Source organism: Saccoglossus kowalevskii, chromosome 12, assembly GCF_978046115.1.
Source record: "Saccoglossus kowalevskii chromosome 12, keSacKowa6.1, whole genome shotgun sequence".
Lineage (NCBI taxonomy): Eukaryota > Metazoa > Hemichordata > Enteropneusta > Harrimaniidae > Saccoglossus > Saccoglossus kowalevskii.
In genome coordinates, this window is record NC_140652.1 from 26,704,779 (window position 1) to 26,724,968 (window position 20,190).

General features: G+C 32.8%; 1 protein-coding gene across 1 annotated transcript in view; it reads left to right on the forward strand.

The window, feature by feature from the left end:
* Positions 1-1,404: 1,404 nt before the first annotated feature.
* LOC100369277 (synaptotagmin-6-like) overlaps positions 1,405-20,190 on the forward strand; it is a 30,149-nt gene continuing 11,363 nt past the window's right edge. The window contains exon 1 of the mRNA XM_085506543.1: positions 1,405-1,503. The gene's annotated coding sequence lies outside the window, so the exon portion shown is untranslated. The remainder of the gene's footprint in view (positions 1,504-20,190) is intronic.

Here is a 20,190-nt window from a genome sequence, read left to right on the forward strand (position 1 = left end):
ACAGAGTTTATTTACTGAGCATGTATGCAATGCATTCTGGGAGAGAAATTCTGATTTTGCACTACTGAGCATATTTACTGAGCATGTATGCATTGCATTCTGGGAGAGAAATTCTGATTTTGCACTACTGAGCATATTTACTGAGCATGTATGCAATGCATTCTGGGAGAGAAATTCTGATTTTGCACTGCTGAGCATATTTACTGAGCATGTATGCAATGCATTCTGGGAGAGAAATTCTGATTTTGCACTACTGAGTTTATTTACTGAGCATGTATGCAATGCATTCTGGGAGAGGAATTCTGATTTTGCACTACTGAGCATATTTACTGAGCATGTATACAATGCATTCTGGGAAAGAAATTCTGATTTTCCACTACTGAGTTTATTTACTGAGCATGTATGCATTGCATTCTGGGACAGGAATTCTGATTTTGCACTACTGAGCATGTATACAATGCATTCTGGGAAAGAAATTCTGATTTTGCACTACTGAGTTTATTTACTGAGCATGTATGCAATGCATTCTGGGAGAGAAATTCTGATTTTGCACTACTGAGCATATTTACTGAGCATGCATGAAATGCATTCTGGGAGAGAAATTCTGATTTTGCACTACTGAGTTTATTTACTGAGCATGTATGCATTGCATTCTGGGAGAGGAATTCTGATTTTGCACTACTGAGCATGTATGCATTGCATTCTGGGAGAGAAATTCTGATTTTGTACTACTGAGCATATTTACTGAGCATGTATACAATGCATTCTGGGAAAGAAATTCTGATTTTGCACTACTGAGTTTATTTACTGAGCATGTATGCAATGCATTCTGGGAAAGAAATTCTGATTTTGCACTACTGAGCATATTTACTGAGTATGTATGCAATGCATTCTGGGAGAGAAATTCTGATTTTGCACTACTGAGTTTATTTACTGACCATGTATGCATTGCATTCTGGGACAGGAATTCTGATTTTGCACTACTGAGCATATTTACTGAGCATGTATACAATGCATTCTGGAAAAGAAATTCTGATTTTGCACTACTGAGTTTATTTACTGACCATGTATGCATTGCATTCTGGGACAGGAATTCTGATTTTGCACTACTGAGCATATTTACTGAGCATGTATACAATGCATTCTGAGAGAGAAATTCTGATTTTGCACTACTGAGTTTATTTACTGAGCATGTATACAATGCATTCTGGGACAGGAATTCTGATTTTGCACTACTGAGCATATTTACTGAGCATGTATACAATGCATTCTGGGAAAGAAATTCTGATTTTTCACTACTGAGCATATTTACTGAGCATGTATGAAATGCATTCTGGGAGAGAAATTCTGATTTTGCACTACTGAGTTTATTTACTGAGCATGTATGCATTGCATTCTGGGAGAGAAATTCTGATTTTGCACTACTGAGCATATTCACTGAGCATGTATGCAATGCATTCTTGGAGAGAAATTCTGATTTGCACTACTGAGTGCATTTACTGAGTAAGTACTTGTTAAAATGGAAAGGCTTATTTGCAATGGAAGTCTAGTCAATTTTAACAAAAAGTAATCTTTTTAACCAGGGCTTTTCCTCAGTGTAAACTGTCCATAACAAGTGCCCTCTATTGAAAGTTTTAGGAAATGTTTTCACATTTAGACTGTAGAGTACTTACCAGTACTTCCAATGTAATTAGTTTGTATTCAAAGATCTGTGATGTGTTACTTCTTTAATATACGTTCGATACTGTATTTTGTATACTGAGTATTTTTTGTATATCCCAGGCAGGGGTCCTGCATTATGGAGCTTTAATCCCAACCTCTCATAAGATGATAGGCTGTTTTGTAGGTTGTGTAAAATGAACAATTTGTTTATTAATTAATTATAACTTTGTCATTCATTTTATTTTGGTCAAATGTATATTTCACTGAAAACAACAATCTGATGGTTTATTGTGATTCATTTCATGATGAGCTTAGGGGGTATATAATCTGTAATTCAACCTTCCAGCAAAAATACCCTGGTAGTGTGAAATCTAAAATATGAGATTATCTATGTTGAGTATTGCATGTGTCTTGCAGCGTTGAAGGGTGGCAGTCGTCGCGCTGTGCATGTGCGACATTAGTGTTGAAAAACATTGATTTTCCCATAATCCAATGCGTTCGATCTTCTAATGGGAATCAGTATGAAGTATGAATTTGACCTGGGTGCAACTTGCATTAATTACCGCTGGTTACTCCTTCAATAGCTTCCAATCCCCTAAAAATTACCTAATAAAAGCTTAATAAGGTCTCAGTTTATACTCGTTGATCTGAATTGCCATCTTTGTTTATATGGGACCATATATCTGGCGCATGCGTGGCGCGATGACTACCCCCCATTAATGTCACCATGTTTATTAACCATGGCTGCTCTAGGCTAGGCTTTATATTGTTAGACAGAATAAAATAAGAACAAAAACAGATAATTCTGGGTTTCTGAATGAAAAGTGTTTGCGCATTTATCGATTGTGCACTTGCGGATATTGCGCAAGCAAGGTCAACAAATCAGAAGGTTGGACAGATTGCCAAACGCACACAGTCGCAGTACAACAAATATCAGTGTTTCCAAATTGCACCATAAAATAATCCCCTCAATATTTCCATATTTATTTGTGGGTATTTTGGGAGTTGAAAAAAACATTGTAACGGTCATATTAACCCAGCGAAACACAAACATACTATCTCTATTTCAGTTCTGATTTCTCTAAAAAATCATTTTTTGCTACTAGAAATCCATGTTTCTCAGCTGTCTTCAATAGTTATTCTAGCTGCCGGAGGAAGTACATATGTATTGGTCCATTGTTATGTGAGTGAAACTCGTGTAAAATGTATCAAATTTATTTTAAAATCAGGCCCAGTTGCATTTTATGTTTGAGAAAATTACCTACCGGTAAACACCTTTTTATCTATCGATTTTGTCTTTCGCTATCTTGTTCCCAAACTTCCCTGGCTCTGAAAGCTTGAGTGGTAAAAACTGCCCTGAGTCACCCTAGTTGTGACGCCACATAGCAGTCGAACGAAGACTGGGTAAGTGCGAGGCGCCCACATCGCCCAAGGCGGCGACACGAACACACTCCATGTTGAATCGACTATTCACATCTAGGTTATCTAGTTACGACAGGATCTACTTTTTCATTATTTTAACCTTTTGAAAAGGTTTTTGAACTGAATGTAAAAATATTCAATATAACTATATTAAGTAAAACATACAATTTTTTCAACAAAAGCTTAGGATATAAGAAACAAATGAATTTAAAAAAACGCAGAATACCAATTTGGTGTAAAATGTCGCCTATGGCAGAGTCTGCGTTTCTTTTTGGCTCCCTAGGTCAGTTCATAAGCTCAAAGACTCTGCAAGGGAGAGTGGGACTATAAATGTCAGGTGTAGTGGACAAATTCAAGTAGTTTATTAGTATTATATAACAAACGTAGGGCATTGATGATGTTTAATTTCAGGAAGTTGTGATATGCCAGTAATCACCCAACATAATAAAATTATATAATGAGCTCACTTCATGTTCTCTAAGTGTACGTTTAAGTGTTTACTACCATACTGTAACACTGGTTTCAATCTACCTGTGAAGGTTTAGTATACCTTGAATAAAATCAAAGAGAAATTGAACAGTTACGTGCCACAGGAATGAACACAATGCACATTTAAATGAACTAGAAATTACGTCTCATTTCATCAAAAAATGAGAGAGCATAGCTGTTCATATATGTGTCTGATGTTGACCTTTCCACATCTGCGTCTATTCAATGTCTATATCAACTTTGCTATAAATGAGTTCCTTTTCTTGAAAACTACAAGTCTGATTGTTTTGATACTTCACATGCATGCAGGTACATTGAATAAACTTTGTTCATTTTGAGATCTTCTTTTCTCTATTTTTTGCAAATATTTTTGTAATTTTTTCTTCCTGAAAACTACCAGCTTGATTGCTCTGATACTTGATCTGATCTTTTGGTAAAAAAGGGACCTTGGTGAAAATAACAATACTGTCAAAAATAATTTAAATACAACATTTTGACTACACAAAATAATGGAATTCAAAGGGTTACCATAGTAACTGTTCATGTAAAATATAAAATTTCAATTTTGCAAAAGAGGCTATATCTAAACACTGTATTCTACAGATAAAGTATATGGTAAGATATGATATTTAATTTGAAACATAAACATTATCAATATTGATAAAATAGTGGGCCATCATCTTAGATAAAAACATCCAGGCCAGCATCGTGATGATGAGCTTGACAGATCATTATCAGTTGTAAAGCCCTTTCTCCCAGGGTATTATTGTATTCTGTATAGGTTTAGGAAAGAATCATTATTGTTTGGGGGAGGGGCAATTTGCTCAAGTGGATTGTAATTGTTTGTATGGTTGAATGTCTGATAGATTTTTAATTAATATATGTATGTATTAATTAGAATCACTTCATATTAATTAACTATTAATTAATCACGTTATATTTTATATAATATTAATGTGCTTAAATCAAATAAAATTCGGTTCACAAGGCATACACTACTCAATGTACTTGAATGTTTAACAATTTATATAATTTACATGCAATTTTGCATAATATTAAACTTTTTTCAGCTTGTTTATTTTGTGTGAAGTTTGCTAAAACAACATCAAATTAAGTATATCATTACAGAATGGTGGGATGTTGTGAGGGCATAGCGGAAGTTTCCCTGTCATGTGATGTTTCCTACTTATACACTAGCTGCTTCACGTTGATTTAAAAAAGTAGACAAGGTTAACATAATTCACCCATACACATACTCTTAAAGTCTGTATTAGAAGCCACGACTTCTATTGAAATGTTACAATGCAACAGAGGGGGAGCAGCTTCTATTAGAGCATCACATATTAGAAATGATGAATTTTTGGTTCTCATTTGTTCAAAGAGAATGGGTGTGACTGTTATTATGGATACGGCCTCTAGTAATAAACAGTCACCTGTGTGTTTGTATGCATGGTACATTAATACAGGAGCATTATTATGAAAAACTTAAATCCTCAGGATTATAACCACCTTATTCGACTCAGATTAAATTCATGCATTTAGAAATGAACACAAGAGCAACAAATTATAGGCATTCTCAGTCATTATTATAATTACATTATTACAATTTGATACAGAATTTATTCATTACTTATTACAGTACTTATTCGCTGTTATAATGCTGTACCATTACTTTTACCATCCTAGTACAGCCAGATCTGAAGGCCTTTGCTGCATTCTGGTCACGTTGTGTGGCGCGAATCGTGTGGATAGGTTTCATGTTCTCTGCAAGTAATAAGCTCGGTTATTAAACATCCTTTTTTGGGGGATGCCCGGTGACCGAGTGGAATATGTGTAGTGACGTCAAGCCAGGAGATTAGGTGGTATACGTGAGCGTCGGATCTGTGTCACGCATGCAGTGCGTTTTTAATTTTATTTGTTGTAGTATTTACCATGCCATTTATTCTGTGTTATTTGCATTTTTGAAATATTGCATATAGTATTTGCTCAATGCTTATTTGCATAAACGTGTAGAAATGATACATAATATACTTGCCCTACATATTTCAGAATTGTTTACATTGTTTTGCTATGTCTTTTTCTGTGTTTCCTTAAAGTAGTTTACTAGTCAAAACAGGTTATCAAATTTCTGAATGTATATTTGTGCTTTTAGGATGTGCAAACCAAATTCAACTTATATACCTATATAATGTTCTTCCTTTTTTTATCATTATGTGCTCATACCATTGGAGAACTGAAAATAAAACTAAAAATTGGGGTCACCAGATGAAATATCATGGAAAATGGTCAAAATTGTCATTTTTTACACTGGTTTCTATGGTCAAAGTATTTCTTCATATCTCAAAATTTCTTTTGATGAGATAGGAAGAAAAAGTCATATACTGTGGAATACTTTATTTTCGCTGGAATAAATTTTCGCTGAAAAGGCTTTTTGGGCGTTTTGTATGGGATTTATTTTCACTGATTTTTGATGAGTTTAATGTGAAATATAGGAAAAAAAGTATATTCGCTGGATTTTATTTTCACGGAATCATTCCTTCAGCGAAGATAGCGAAAATAAATTCCAAGCGAAAATAAAGTATTCTACAGTACTATTAATGGTATAAACTCTAATACATGTACTGTAAAAACATTTAGAAGGTAATATCGGTAACAGTTTTCCATTAAATACAAAATGGAGCTTATTTCCCATAATACATTGCATATATGTGCAGTAAAACCTAAAAGCTGGTGACTTAAAGGAAAGTTCAATGCTAGCAACATAATGATGTCACACTTTACCCACAATCCTTTGCTAGAGAATCAAGTTGGCAGACTACGGTACATACCGGTAATACTGATGAAAAGTTGAATAACTACAAAATAAAGAGTGATAAAACAAAACTGTAAATTGCATTCTCCTGCATTTGTGGATCCCTTTCATCTGAAAACATTATGTTGTTTGCTATGATATCCCCTTTAAGTTGATATGTACCAATCAATTATTGTGTAACATTTTTGAAATAAAAAAAAATTGTGCAAATTTGTTCGCCACTAAATAACGTTGTGCCCCTGAATGACCTAAATACAATACAGACAGTATGTACAAGATTAAATAACAAAGTATATGTACCTAAATTGCCATGCTAATCACATGTATTCACAATAATAGATAACCTGCTATACAAACAAAAGCATACATTCTCTTAGAAGCTTTTTTTTTTTACTGTTACTCTTGAAATTTATGAGATCTTCAAAGACAAATGGAAACATCCAATTTGATTATCATCAGTGAACATTTGTAAAAACACATTTCAGTTACCTGTTCTTCCAACAATCAATTATTCAATGACATATTAGAGATGATGCATTTGTATTTGTTTTGCATTTTTTACTTCCATGTGTGTGAAACATACAATAGAAGTACTTGCAGTTACACTGTTTGTAAATAATCATTGACATTAGTAACACTTTAAAAACCATAATATTTCCTGTTAAAAAATATTGGTTTAATATTGTAATTATATACTTTATTTCGAGTACTAGCTCATATTAACATCACCAAAATTACGGAAAAATAAAAATAAATACCAAGAAAATATACATAATAAATATATTAAAATACTTGGCTGAGCCAAGTACTCAAAAGTGTACTACATTTCATTACATCTGGGTTATAAATAGCTTTAATTATTGCATCTTTACTTATTATAATTCTTAAAAGGAAGTTCGCCATTTCTTTTCTGCGAAGAATTTTACATATTTATGTATATTTCTCTCAGCCAGATGATAATTACAAACACCCGATAGTTGAAATAGTACAAACTAAGATGTACCATAGACCATCTCTGTTAGAGGGTCTATAGATGTACATAATAATAAAAAATAAATAAAACATGAAATTAATAAAATACCCATTGTCCATGTACAATACATCAGATTTTAATCAGATTTGAAAGTTGACATACACAGGCGTGACAAGGTCACCTATACCTACACAATTGGCACTATAATAAATTTGTTAAATCTCTCATAATAGCTTTATTATTCACTCTATCTCACTGCAGACAAATATTTAAAGCTGATTTAAATTTAAAAAAAAGAATTGAAAGTCCTGGAGAATTTAATTGAACTACAAATCACACTTAGGATTTAAGTAGATTTAATATAATTACCATAACTACTACCCCCCCCCCCTCCCCCGGTAGTTATTAAGCACTAATAATGTTCAAAACAAAAAGATTTTAGTATTTTGTATCATTTTATTATGTGCGACAGTGAAATTTTTAAATATGAATAATATGCTTGTTATAGTACCTGATTTGTTATTGGTTTAAATCTGTGCATATTAATTAGCTTATTTTCATATATCTTCACCTAAAGTTGAATTGGAATGAGCATAATTTATCTAATAATGTTATATATTTCTGTTCAGAACAAAAAGATTTTAGTATTTTATATCATTTTATTATGTGCGCCAGTAACATTTTGATTAAATATGAATAATATGCTTGTTATAGTCCCTGATTTGTTATTGGTATAAATCTATGCATATTAATTAGCTTATTTTCATATATCTTCACTGGTTGAACCATTGCTAGTACGACATTGTGCAGTAGTCTTCATGCTGTTTTCTGTCCAATATTAATTGTTGTTGACTTGCCGAATAATATAAAATGACAATCACTTCTTTCATAGAGTATATGTAGTGTAGAAGCCTTCTCATGAATGCAAATACCCAGATTTATTAATTTTGCAATAAATTACAGAAATATTATGTCATATGTCAAATTGTAGGCTGGTGACATCGGCCGAAACAATCATTTATGGGGTACTTTTTGATGTCCTGAATTATTTCACAAATCTGGGTTTTAAAAATGATAATATTGCGCTCTATTGAATTGTTCTAACATTATTGATTTTTGAAAAATATTACAATATTATTTAAATAATCAATGTAAAAAACAAAAGAATGCTATTTCATTCACCATGAAATATTTGCTCCATAAATTTACATGATAACCAATGAGCATTGTCATGAATTTATGAACAACTTTCTCAAAAATTATGAGTACATTTACCTTAAGTATCATAATTCCATTTTTTGTTTGAATATTTATTGTTGTACATCTGTCACCCTAACGCCATAAGTTACAACAAGCAGTAATTTTGCGGTATTTTACGGGATATTTTCATCCTACCATATTAGGAAATGTGAATTCCAAATATGAAATGACTATGCGCGTGCAAAAACAAACATGGCTGCCACCAGGGTTTGACTGGACTCCACACAAAGAAGTTCGCTGATTCTGTTCTGAGCTTTTTGGATTTCTGCATTCCCATGATGTATCCTTGGAAGGAAAAGATGTATAATAATAAGGTTATTATGAGGATATATACCTCAAAGTATGAACTCAGACAGTACAATGTCGCATCGACTTCCGCTGCGTGTCAGTCGATACTTCCGCTGTACTGTCTTCATGCATACTTGAGGTATCCTCATAATAACTTCATGTTAGTGGGTGGCAACAGAAAAATGTTGTTTGTCATAGTTGAGTTGTCATCATGCTCTTGGTCAGAATATGCTGTTCTAATGATGAGCACAGAACTCATGTTAACCAAAGACCTGTGTTACCAAAATGGGTGCAAACAACGCACAAATTGCCTTCTTCAGGAAGCTTTAACTAGGAAAATTTAAAATGTGAACTTTGAATGCCATAATTTTTCTTGCTAAAATTTGTGTGCAGTATTTTGCATATTCCATAATTTTCTTTGTCTCTTATTTGTCAATTTAAATATAAAATTATGATTCCTTTTATATATGTATATCAACGTTAATCCCAGTCAGGTTGTACTTACATGATACATGTTCGTCACATCAACCACACCCATTATTTATGTGGCGCCCCCTAGTGTCAGCTAGGTAATCTGGTTCAATACTTGAGAGGTACGGTTACGTTGGAAGATGGTTGTCAAATTCTGGTATAAATATCATGATAATAGTGGATATTTTTTTCTTAGAATAATTTTAAATAATGTAGTTGTTACTCAAAATATATCTTCTGTTGTTGCTGTCACTTGTCATTGATACTGTAACGTGTACACTCAGATAAAACAGGTCTTGCAGCTAAATGTAACTGTTGCCATGGTAACACATCAATACCATGTATACACTTTCCTTTCTAATGATGTTATCAGAAAATGGATAGAATTAATTCCTCTGACTCATGCAATTCACCAAATTTTTTTTTTTCCCAATTTGTTTTTACTCATTTTTATATTTTTATTACAAGCCTGGATAAAGTAGTTTTTCATTTTGTATGATAATTCAGTGCACATTACTTCAAGGATTAATAATTTTTGAAAATATTGAATAATGTCACTGATGTTTACTTTCAATTTCATCAAAAAAAAATTGTTTAATCATCAACTCTATTAATCAGCCAGTTCCTGTAAATTCACACTTATTTTCCTTGCAAGACACACAATTACTAAATCACTTGAACGGTACAGTTGAGTACAATGCAATAATTATGGAGCCACAATTACAGGTGCCTATTAGGTAGTTTGGCTTAAAGGAAAATTCCACATCATTGCTGCTACGTCACAGTCCCTCTAAAGACTATGGCTAGGTGTAACATAGAGTGTACTGTAAGGTATAAACATTGCAAGTACATATATATCCTTAGGATAGCTATTATGTTTGTACGCAAACTCACATACTCGGGCAATAGGTGATTTTCCATTCAATTGTGAGGTCTCTCTCGAGTTGCATGAAAGACGGAAGCCAAACGTCTGCTGCAAAAATGGAAGATTTGTTTAAACTCGAATTTCGTAGCTCACATCGAAAGACCAATCTTTGACAGGGGAATATTCCGTTTGAATACCATTACTTCATCAAAATTGACCACCATCAAATGTGTACAGCACATTATTAAGCATCAAAATTTCTCCCAGAATCCTTTTGTGTTTGTTGAATCCCACACGATGTTTACTGCCACTGTTCGAGTTCATGTATAACGTAGAATCTTGCAGAGAATAGAAAATGGTCTATTATACCAATTATTCACATGGGACAGTAATTACTGTTCAATTCCTGAAAGGTTTAGTTATTTTTTTTTATTTTTTATATGATATTTTAAATGAGTGCTTAAATAGAGGGTGATTTGAGTTCCTTGTTATTGGGAGGGGCACCATAATCTTACTTTTAAGACTGTTGTCTTTTGTCATCTAGCTTCGTCAATTTCTTGAGTGTATGCGAAAAGTTGCTTTCATTTGTCTTATTATTGAGTGTATTAACCTTTTTATCACCAAACTTTCTAACCAAAATTGTTCTGCACTTTTTTCTTGTATTCCTCAAAATTTCTGGAAATGAACCCTATTTTTAGAGCCAACTGAAAAAATTTGAGTCAATTTTCAGGCTATTTTTGTTCCAATCGTCTGAAGGAAAGTGCTGACTATAAATGGAACTATTCTGTGAATTTATGATGAAAAGAGAAAACTGGTGGTTAAAAACTTAATCCAACCATCATGGCTACTAAACTATCGGTATAGGCCAAGAAAAAAAAATCTATAGAAAAATTGTAACATTTTTTACTCACCTGCTATATTTTTGAAACATGTTATATGAACCACAACTTTTTTTTTACTTTGCCTTATGTATAGAACATGTATTAGTCAGAATTTTAATTATTCATAATCGCAATCAGAAAGACAACTAATTATTCGGTAATTCACTAAAACCCACTATGGATGTGATTGTAAGAAGCTTAATTGTGAATATAAACGTGTCCCAAGCTGAAAAGATTATTATATATTAAGAGTTTAAAATGTCATTAATGAGATTGCTTTATGTGCAGACCATATGTCACCAGCATTTGTACAAAGACTGAACTCTCACATTAGATAATACACACCCATTGTGCTCTGACATTACTGAATAAAAAAGGTTTTATCATCTCTTTTTATCATACACAATAGCTGCTTGTTTTTGTCCTCTCTTCTTGTAAACCTGTACTTGCATATCGATTCCGCTCACTCTGGGACCTGTTGAGGTTTCAGTGATATTTATGTCTTTATAAATGGTAGAATTGTGAGTAATTTAATATTTTTCTTTGTGTTATTAACATGATGGTTTTCGTGGAGTTTTCATCTTAATACGTTGCTGGTGACTTGATGACATTTTTATTCGACCAAGTTATCGAGTAACAAGAGTTTCTGAATCTGGAATCATCTTTTCCATCTAGGTATCAGTAACTATAAAACATAGCAATTCTGAGAATGATTTGTCTGAATTGTTTAATTCACTCTTCATCTTGTTTTTATGAAAAAATTGATTTGGTATAGATTGCTCTTATTATTATATCAGAAATATTGACTGCAAGGTCGATATTCATATTTGTTGACCCAACAATGCTCACTGAGGGCCGACAAATCTGGGGTCAATATTTGTTTTATTATAATGAATCAAATAAATATTTTATAAAAGGTTGTATTGCAAAATCTCTCCTGCCCAAGTTTTCAACTCCATCCGCAATGTTCCCCATTCAAAAGTCTTTGTATCCTCACACTTCCATGTTTACAGATAACATCATAACAACTGCACAAATGCAGAAGCCTAATCTGACTACTGAGAAGTATATATTATATTATATTATATTATATTAGAGACTACAATGCAGATTTTTTTTATTTTGCATGAAGATGTAATTGTTTTTCTGCTTCTGCTTCTGTCTGTAAATTTAATTTATACAAACTGTATTGTTTAAAATACTAGAAAAATATTAAAAATAATAGAAAAAAATGTGATAACTGGAATATAAATTTTATATGTTTTAAGAAAATGCACTACTAATTAAGGAAATACAATTTCTCAATCATCTCGTGTTTTATCTGAACTACTCAAAATCATGTCATTTTCTTTCATCTCACTGAAATTTAAATTTTGTAAATAATACTTAAAGCGGGTGAGTTAAATTGTCACCTGCGCATGTGTCAGATGGCCATATCGTGTCATTGTTTACAAACAAGTGTCTACCCATGAGCCTTTGCATTTTTAGCGTGTGTTGTTAACGTTGCTTGGGGCTCAATTCCCGCATGTGCACAGGTGACGACCCTCCCGCTTTATCACACAGTGTGGTTGTTTTTTATGTAAACAATGGTCTATTTTACACGTGTTGTATACGTCACTATATTTGGCCCTTTTCGATCAGTACGCACTGTGATGACTGTAGCGCTTTAAGGATTGTCGGATTTTCAGAAACTGTACACTTCATAATCTCTGAGTTTCTCTTAAAAAATAAGAGCAGTAGTTGTAGATAAGATGTGCCAGGAAAACCAAAATAAATTCATAGAAATTATTTTATTTATCTCACAGTATTATATTTTTATGTTTCCAAGCTACTTTCATTTCAGTAATTCGTAGGCTATTTAAAAGTATATTTTAAAAGTAATTCAATTATTCAATAATTGTTTCATGCATAAGATTTATAATCAATTGTGGTGTTTATGATACCTTTGTTGTGGCTTTTTATTATTCATTTTATACAATTATGTCTTCATTCATTTTAAATAATTCGTGAGATATTTTTTTAAGTGTTTTCAATTATTCAAACATTGTGCCAGACATAAGTTATGTATTATTAATTGCAGTGTTTATTAGTCCCCATTCGGACTTAGTCCGAAAGCGGGGACTTATGTTTTGCCCTGTGTGCATCCGTGCATCCGTGCGTTCGTGCGTCCGTGCATTTGTGCGTCCATGATCAACTGTATCTCGAACATGCATGGACCGATTAAGTTCAAACTTCACTCATACATCACACATTATATGGGACATATGCACATTAACGATAGCCGAATAGCGGCCATTTTAAGGCCGAAAATGCATTGAAATCGCGCATTTTCACCATTCCGGACCCGGACCTCAGTTATGCATGGACGGATTTTGTTCAAATTTGGTACATACATTAAACATAATAGGACCTTGATGCACGTCATTTTTTTTTTTTGGATCGGGTTTGAAATGGCCGACTGGTGGCCATTTTGTTTTAAAAAATTCAGTTCTGGATCCGTATCTGAGACATGCCTGGATTGATCAAGTTCAAACTTCACACACACAAGGCACATCATGTCACAAATAGATATGTGCATTTGTTTCATGATCCACTTAACAATAGCTGAATGATGGCCACATACACTCATAATTGAAAAAAGAAAAGAAAATTTAAATTTCCATAAAAATTGAACTGAAAACACGATATATACAGGTAAAATTATATAAAAAATATGTGCCTGCAATGAGTATGGAATATTAATTGATTTAAATCTTTTCTTATCTGAGGCTCAAAAGTAGTTTGTTTTTGTTTCCATAGTAACATTATTAATAATAATGAGACTTGTGGGATTCAAAATGATATGGACAGAAACTATCATTGGTATTACCATAGGGATTGGTAGATTCTATATAATTTATCAAAAGGTTTGTCTTGGTTATCTCTTATTGCTTGCATTATATATAATGAAGAAATCCCAATATTTTTGCAGATTAAATTGATATTAATACATGATATGAACGACAGCAATATAATGCACCCACTCCGGACCACGCCCCATTCTAATATACAAAGAGTCCAGACCACTTTTACCTAATTTTAAATTTACATATGAACTAGAGAAATGAAACAGACACACTCCTTATTCCCACCCCCTATTTTACAAAGATTGAACATTGCCTTAAAACTAATTGCTACAGCCTAAGGGTTATGGTTCAAAATTATGCTCAACCTCTTAATTCTTGCTGCTAGAAATGTTTTCATTTTGATAATTTCAAGGCATTTATGAAAATCATAGTTCAATTTGTGTCATGTAGAATGGTGTACCCTAGAGAAATTGTCACTATTGCAACATTTTGTGATTTTCACCAGCTCACAAAATTCACAAAAAATTTTCTCTCGCAAAATGAAAGCGGTTTAATGTATGATGTTATCCTAGGTCCCACCAATGATCCCAGCCCCCATAATACAAATAATGAACACTGCCTTAACCTTTTCACTACAAGTTCCCTCTTTTCATCACAAATTCATAAGTTGGTCCTGTTAATAGTCTGCACTTTCCCTCAGAAGGTTCGGACAAAAATAGCCAAATTTTTTTGAGCAAAAACTGAAAATTTACTCAAATTTTGTCTGTTGGCTCCAAAATTAGTGTTCAATCTCACAAATATTGAAGAATGTAAGAAAAAAAAAAACAGAACAATTTTGGTAAGAAAGTCTGGTGGTGAAAAATTTAAAACTAAATAGTGAGCTTGAGTTTTTAGAATGATGACATTGTCTCAGATCATTTTTTATCTGACTTTGTAAAGTGAAGTGAATTTACAGGCTATCTATCCATGAAAGTGATGAAGGGAAATGGTTACCAAGCAACCATCACAAACACAATGGTTGCTAAGATATGTTAATAAGTAACTGCATGTACAATGCCTATTTAGATGTGGCTGTCATTCTGCGATAACTCGTGAGTGAGATAGGATGCACACCTATAAATTATATGAAAGGCTGCTAACCACAATTGTATCCTTGTTGTGTTCCACTACAAGCATATCTCAGTAAATAAGGTAGGCATATTATATTTCACTGTCGTGGCCAAGACCACGTAAAATTACGTTTCAATTCTGTCTTAGTATTGTCTACAACAATCAATATACACTTTATTTCAAAGTCAGAATAAAAAGCTTGTATAATGCCATTGTTATTCAACAAAAAAACTACCACAATAAGACTGTATTTTTTGTATGAGATATTAATCAGGTGTGATTATTGGAATTGGCCATTTTCCGTACACTGCGAGAATCACGCGTTATGCGTGAAATCGAACGTAAAAACAGGACAAACAAAGGTCATAGCGTTGTAGTCGCGTCAAACATCGCGTGGGATTCGACAAACGCGAAAGTATTTCGGGGACATTTCCATGCTTAATAATGTGCTGTCCACATTTGATGATAGGCAATTTCGATTAAGTAAGGGTATTCGGAAGCAATATTCCTCTGTCGAAGATTGGCCGGTCGATGTGAGCTACGAAATAAAGAAATTCTAGTTCAAAATCAAATCGTTCGATTTTTGCGGCAGACGTTCGATGCGCGTCTTTCATGCATCTCGCGAGATCTCGCAATTGTACGGAAAATCACCTATTGGCAGATATCAGAATTATACTTTCAAATTTGTTTGTATTCCTGTATTCTCCCAAAATAAATCTGGATTTTGATTTCAGATTTTATTTTTGAAATTCACTCATATTTTTGAAAATTAATCTTTTGCCTTCAATCATGAATCAAAGTTTTTTTCTTCTTTATTAATAAGATTAGAGTAATAAGATCCAGAAAAACAAATTATATTTTTTCTAGTCATCATGTGCACCAGGTAAACAATGTGAGCATCAATATTTTTTTTTTTTATTTTTTTTTTTACAAAATAAAATATGAAAGCCCATTTTTTATTTTTTTTTATTTCATATTAAAAGTAACAAAATGTGCACATGCAGCAATTTTGAAAAGAATGACTCACGTCAGACTTATTTTTCTTTGTTCAATAATAAAACTACTTATACAGCACTTGTAGTACATTGTAGTTTTAAATACAGAATGTCTTTCAAGGTAAATTAGATGCATACTTGTGAAAGAAAGAACATCTGGATTATCACCTTGCTAATATTCATCAACAATTGTCAAGGTCTCATACTACTCAACTCAGAATATAGTGAATAATAAGAGAACAATATGCTATACAAGTATCTTTTCTAAGAAATAAACTCATTCAACTCCTTAAAGTCAACCTCTTAGAAAATAGATAATATCCTACTTACATTAATAAAATTAGAAATTATTAAAATCTTGAGCAAACCTTCGCATATTTAATCCCCTTGTTATTTTCCAAAGTTCACATATGAGTTTCTAAATTTACACATCTTGAATATGGGTCACAATTGGTGACTGAATTCCATGTGTGAAATTTTCTAGCAGTGAAATTTTCTATGCGTTCTATGATATGAAGTTTCAGCGACTTTTGTAAAATTTCGTCCTCATGAATGAATATATCGGAGTAATCGTCAAATCTTGAAAATTCGGGGTAGCAAAACTTCAGCAGTTTACAGTACAATTGTACATTACAAAAGGTCAAAATGTCATAGAATAGAGAAGTTTGGAGTTACCTGGTTGCTACTAAATGCCATTGAGAGACATTGAGACATAATGATACATGAGTTGTTGGCCTCAGTTTTTCAAACAAGTCAAACACATATTCTTGAATGTTAAATCCTTCAGTGATTTCTTACATTGAATACCAAGATGTTATAAAGTATTTTTTCCCATGTTATTATTTTGTGGAGGAAAGGAGGTTCAATCTTCTCAGCAGTGGGGTAAATGGATCGCCACCTGCCCACGTGCGGGAATTGACTCCCAAGCGATGATAAAAACACACGGTAAAAATGCAAAGGATCATGGGTAGGCACTTGTTTGTAAACAATGACACGCTATGGTCATCTGACGCATGCGCAGGTGACACCTCCCCCGCTTTAATCGTAATAGCGTGCATATAATGAGTGTAACAGAGCTGCACTCGTAAACAACTGAAACACAATACCTGTTGCGAAAAGATACAATGTCGCTTTAGATCCCATTGAGTAACAATTTTAAGACGAGAGATGTTTTCATTGACTCATAGAAATGTGCTTATTCTGACCTTCGAACAAATATTGGATACATACATAGAATGAAATAAGGAGAAAATATATGATTATAAAAATGACATTATTATCTGAACAGTGAAAGGTCATAGATAAACATCGATAGAATAAATGAATCTCCCCACAAATTTTCTTTGTATTTTACAAACATTTTCAATAAAAATCAGTACAAATTAAAAGTATCAGCTGACCAAGGATGTAGTAACAAGACAACTCCCGAACATTATCGCTGCTAACAAATTTTATTTTGTCTCAAAAGACTAACTCATTTCACCGTGTAAAAATATATACGTTTTGAGATGTAACCTGCAGTAGGGAATACATTTTTAACAACTGAACAGTGCCCAGAGCACAATACTATCTGTATATATATCCCAGATGTATTGTTAAAGCTGAAACAGGTGGCAAAATATCTTTCCACGCACGCCCTTTTCATTCAAAATCTAGCCTCAAGAACACGAAAATACCACAAAGTAATGCACGTAGACACTACGGAGATCAGATCGACTGATGCTTAGCGGTGGTTCGATTCCGTGTACAAAATGCAGTTTTCTGATGATAACCTAATATTATCATACGCATTTTTTTGCTTGTAATGAAAAATTCAAATTAATCATGCTGACAAAAAATGTTTTTACAAGATTTGTGCCAGTACCGTCATTTGCATTCATTCACGAAAATCTATTTCTATCATGTGATATATTGATGTTACATCCAATATAAAAAAATGAACATGCATGATTGTGTATTCAAATTTTACAATATTATAATTAAGCTTATATTTTAAATAGGGAAGATGCATCAATATCACATTTAAGTGTTAATAACATTTTCAAATTCATCTTTACAGATTTTTAGGGAAACTGAATATATTTTTATTGTAATAAAACTAAATAAGTCCGTAAACTAAACAACACCATACTATTAAAATACCTCTTTATAAGTATATACCCACATTAACTACCAATCTGTATATAGACAACAGATGTAGCCAACAGGCGTAACAGTACTTTTTTGATTTGTTGCAGGCACTTATCTTGTTTCCCCTGGAGCTCTGACATGTTTTAATGGTGCTTAACATCTGTTGTTGTTTTTCTCTGTGAGGCCAGCTTACAAAAGTGTTTAGTTTATACAAGTGTTCAGTTTACAAAAGTGTTTAGTTTGATAAATGCTCAGTTTACAAAGGTGTTCAGTTTATGTTCACTTTATAGAAGTGTTCAATTTATACAGATGCTCCATTTTTAGGAGTATTCAGTTTACAGAGGTGTTCAGTGTATAAAAGTGTTCAGTTTATAGAAGTGTTCAGTTTATGAAAGTGTTCATTTTATGGAAGTGTTCAGTTTACAGAGGTGTTCAGTGTATAAAAGTGTTCAGTTTATAGAAGTGTTCAGTTTACAGAGGTGTTCAGTGTATAAAAGTGTTCAGTTTATAGAAGTGTTCAGTTTATGAAAGTTCATTTTATGGAAGTGTTCAGTTTACAGAGGTGTTTAGTGTATGAAAGTGTTCAGTTTATAGAAGTGTTCAGTTTATGAAAGTGTTCATTTTATGGAAGTGTTCAGTTTACAGAGATGTTCAATGTATAAAAGTGTTCAGTTTATGAAAGTGTTCATTTTATGGAAGTGTTCAGTTTACAGAGGTTTTCAGTGTGTTCAATTGTTCAGTTTATGACCGTGTATATGCTGTCTGCATTGTTATATTACAATCTTCATACCTGGGCATTTAAGTGAAATTTAATAAGTCTAACCTGCATATATCTGAGCCTATTACATTTGTACATTTCTACAGCATACATTGAAAGGCAATTTTGAGGCAGCGAATTGCCTTAAGTTGCAGATGGTTGATTCAATTCTACAAAGAAAATAACTTCTTGTTATTTCTGCTTCTTTTGTATCTGTTTCCCATCAGAACAATGGATAGACGTGCTTGAAAATACAATCAAATCGCGTTGCTTTGTATAGCGTATAACTGTACACTCACCTTCTAACATTGATGTCGGACGCGATCTGCATACATTTCCTTCTGCACTCAGTCAGTCACCTTTAAGATTGATTTATTTAATTGACTGACCTTTTCATACATTCCCAATATTGGTTGTTGTTCATATATAATGACAGTATTTTCATGATATGAATGGATTTTTGTGGGGTTCTACGATGATTTGTTTTTTAAATGGCCTTGGTCTGTCTTTTTTTATTTTTATAAACAATTTATTTTTATTCTTATCTTTCCCGATCATCATTAGATGAAGAAAAAAGGTAATAGTCTGTCCTTGTTGTTGTCGTCTCCAGTGTGAACTTTTGTCTTGTGGTTACAATAACTCTAACAGTTTTCATCCTTTCTTCTCCAATCAGTCAATTATATATGCAGTGAAATTGTTTTTATTATGAAGTCATTCTTCCCAACAAAAATTAAGTACTTTTCCCACTAAATCTTTTGATTGGTTTTACAAAATTTAGCTTAAATTCCTAGCACAGTTCATGTTGCATTATTCTATAAGGGATGCTGAGATTAATACAGTATATGTAGTATTTTATATGTAAATACTAAAAACCTTATAAATATTCTCATTCATTTCTTGTCAGAAATGATACCGAGTATTTACTTATTTCTGCTCTGCATGACTGCGTACTTTTGTATTGTTCTTTTTGCCAAAAAGATGGCTTGTAATTTTTTTGCTTGTCAGAAATAATCGAGTGTGCTAAAACATTAGCTTACATGTATGACTACAATTCAGTAAATATTTTATCCAAAACATAATCATGACTGAATGTCCTAAGAAACATAATTTACTTTTGTTATGTTATGTTTTGTATGTCCAGCTGAGTGTTATTTTTGTTCCTTCCACCATTTTTAACAGTTAAATTGCCACCAGTCATCATTCTTGAATCGAATCCTTCTTATTTGTTA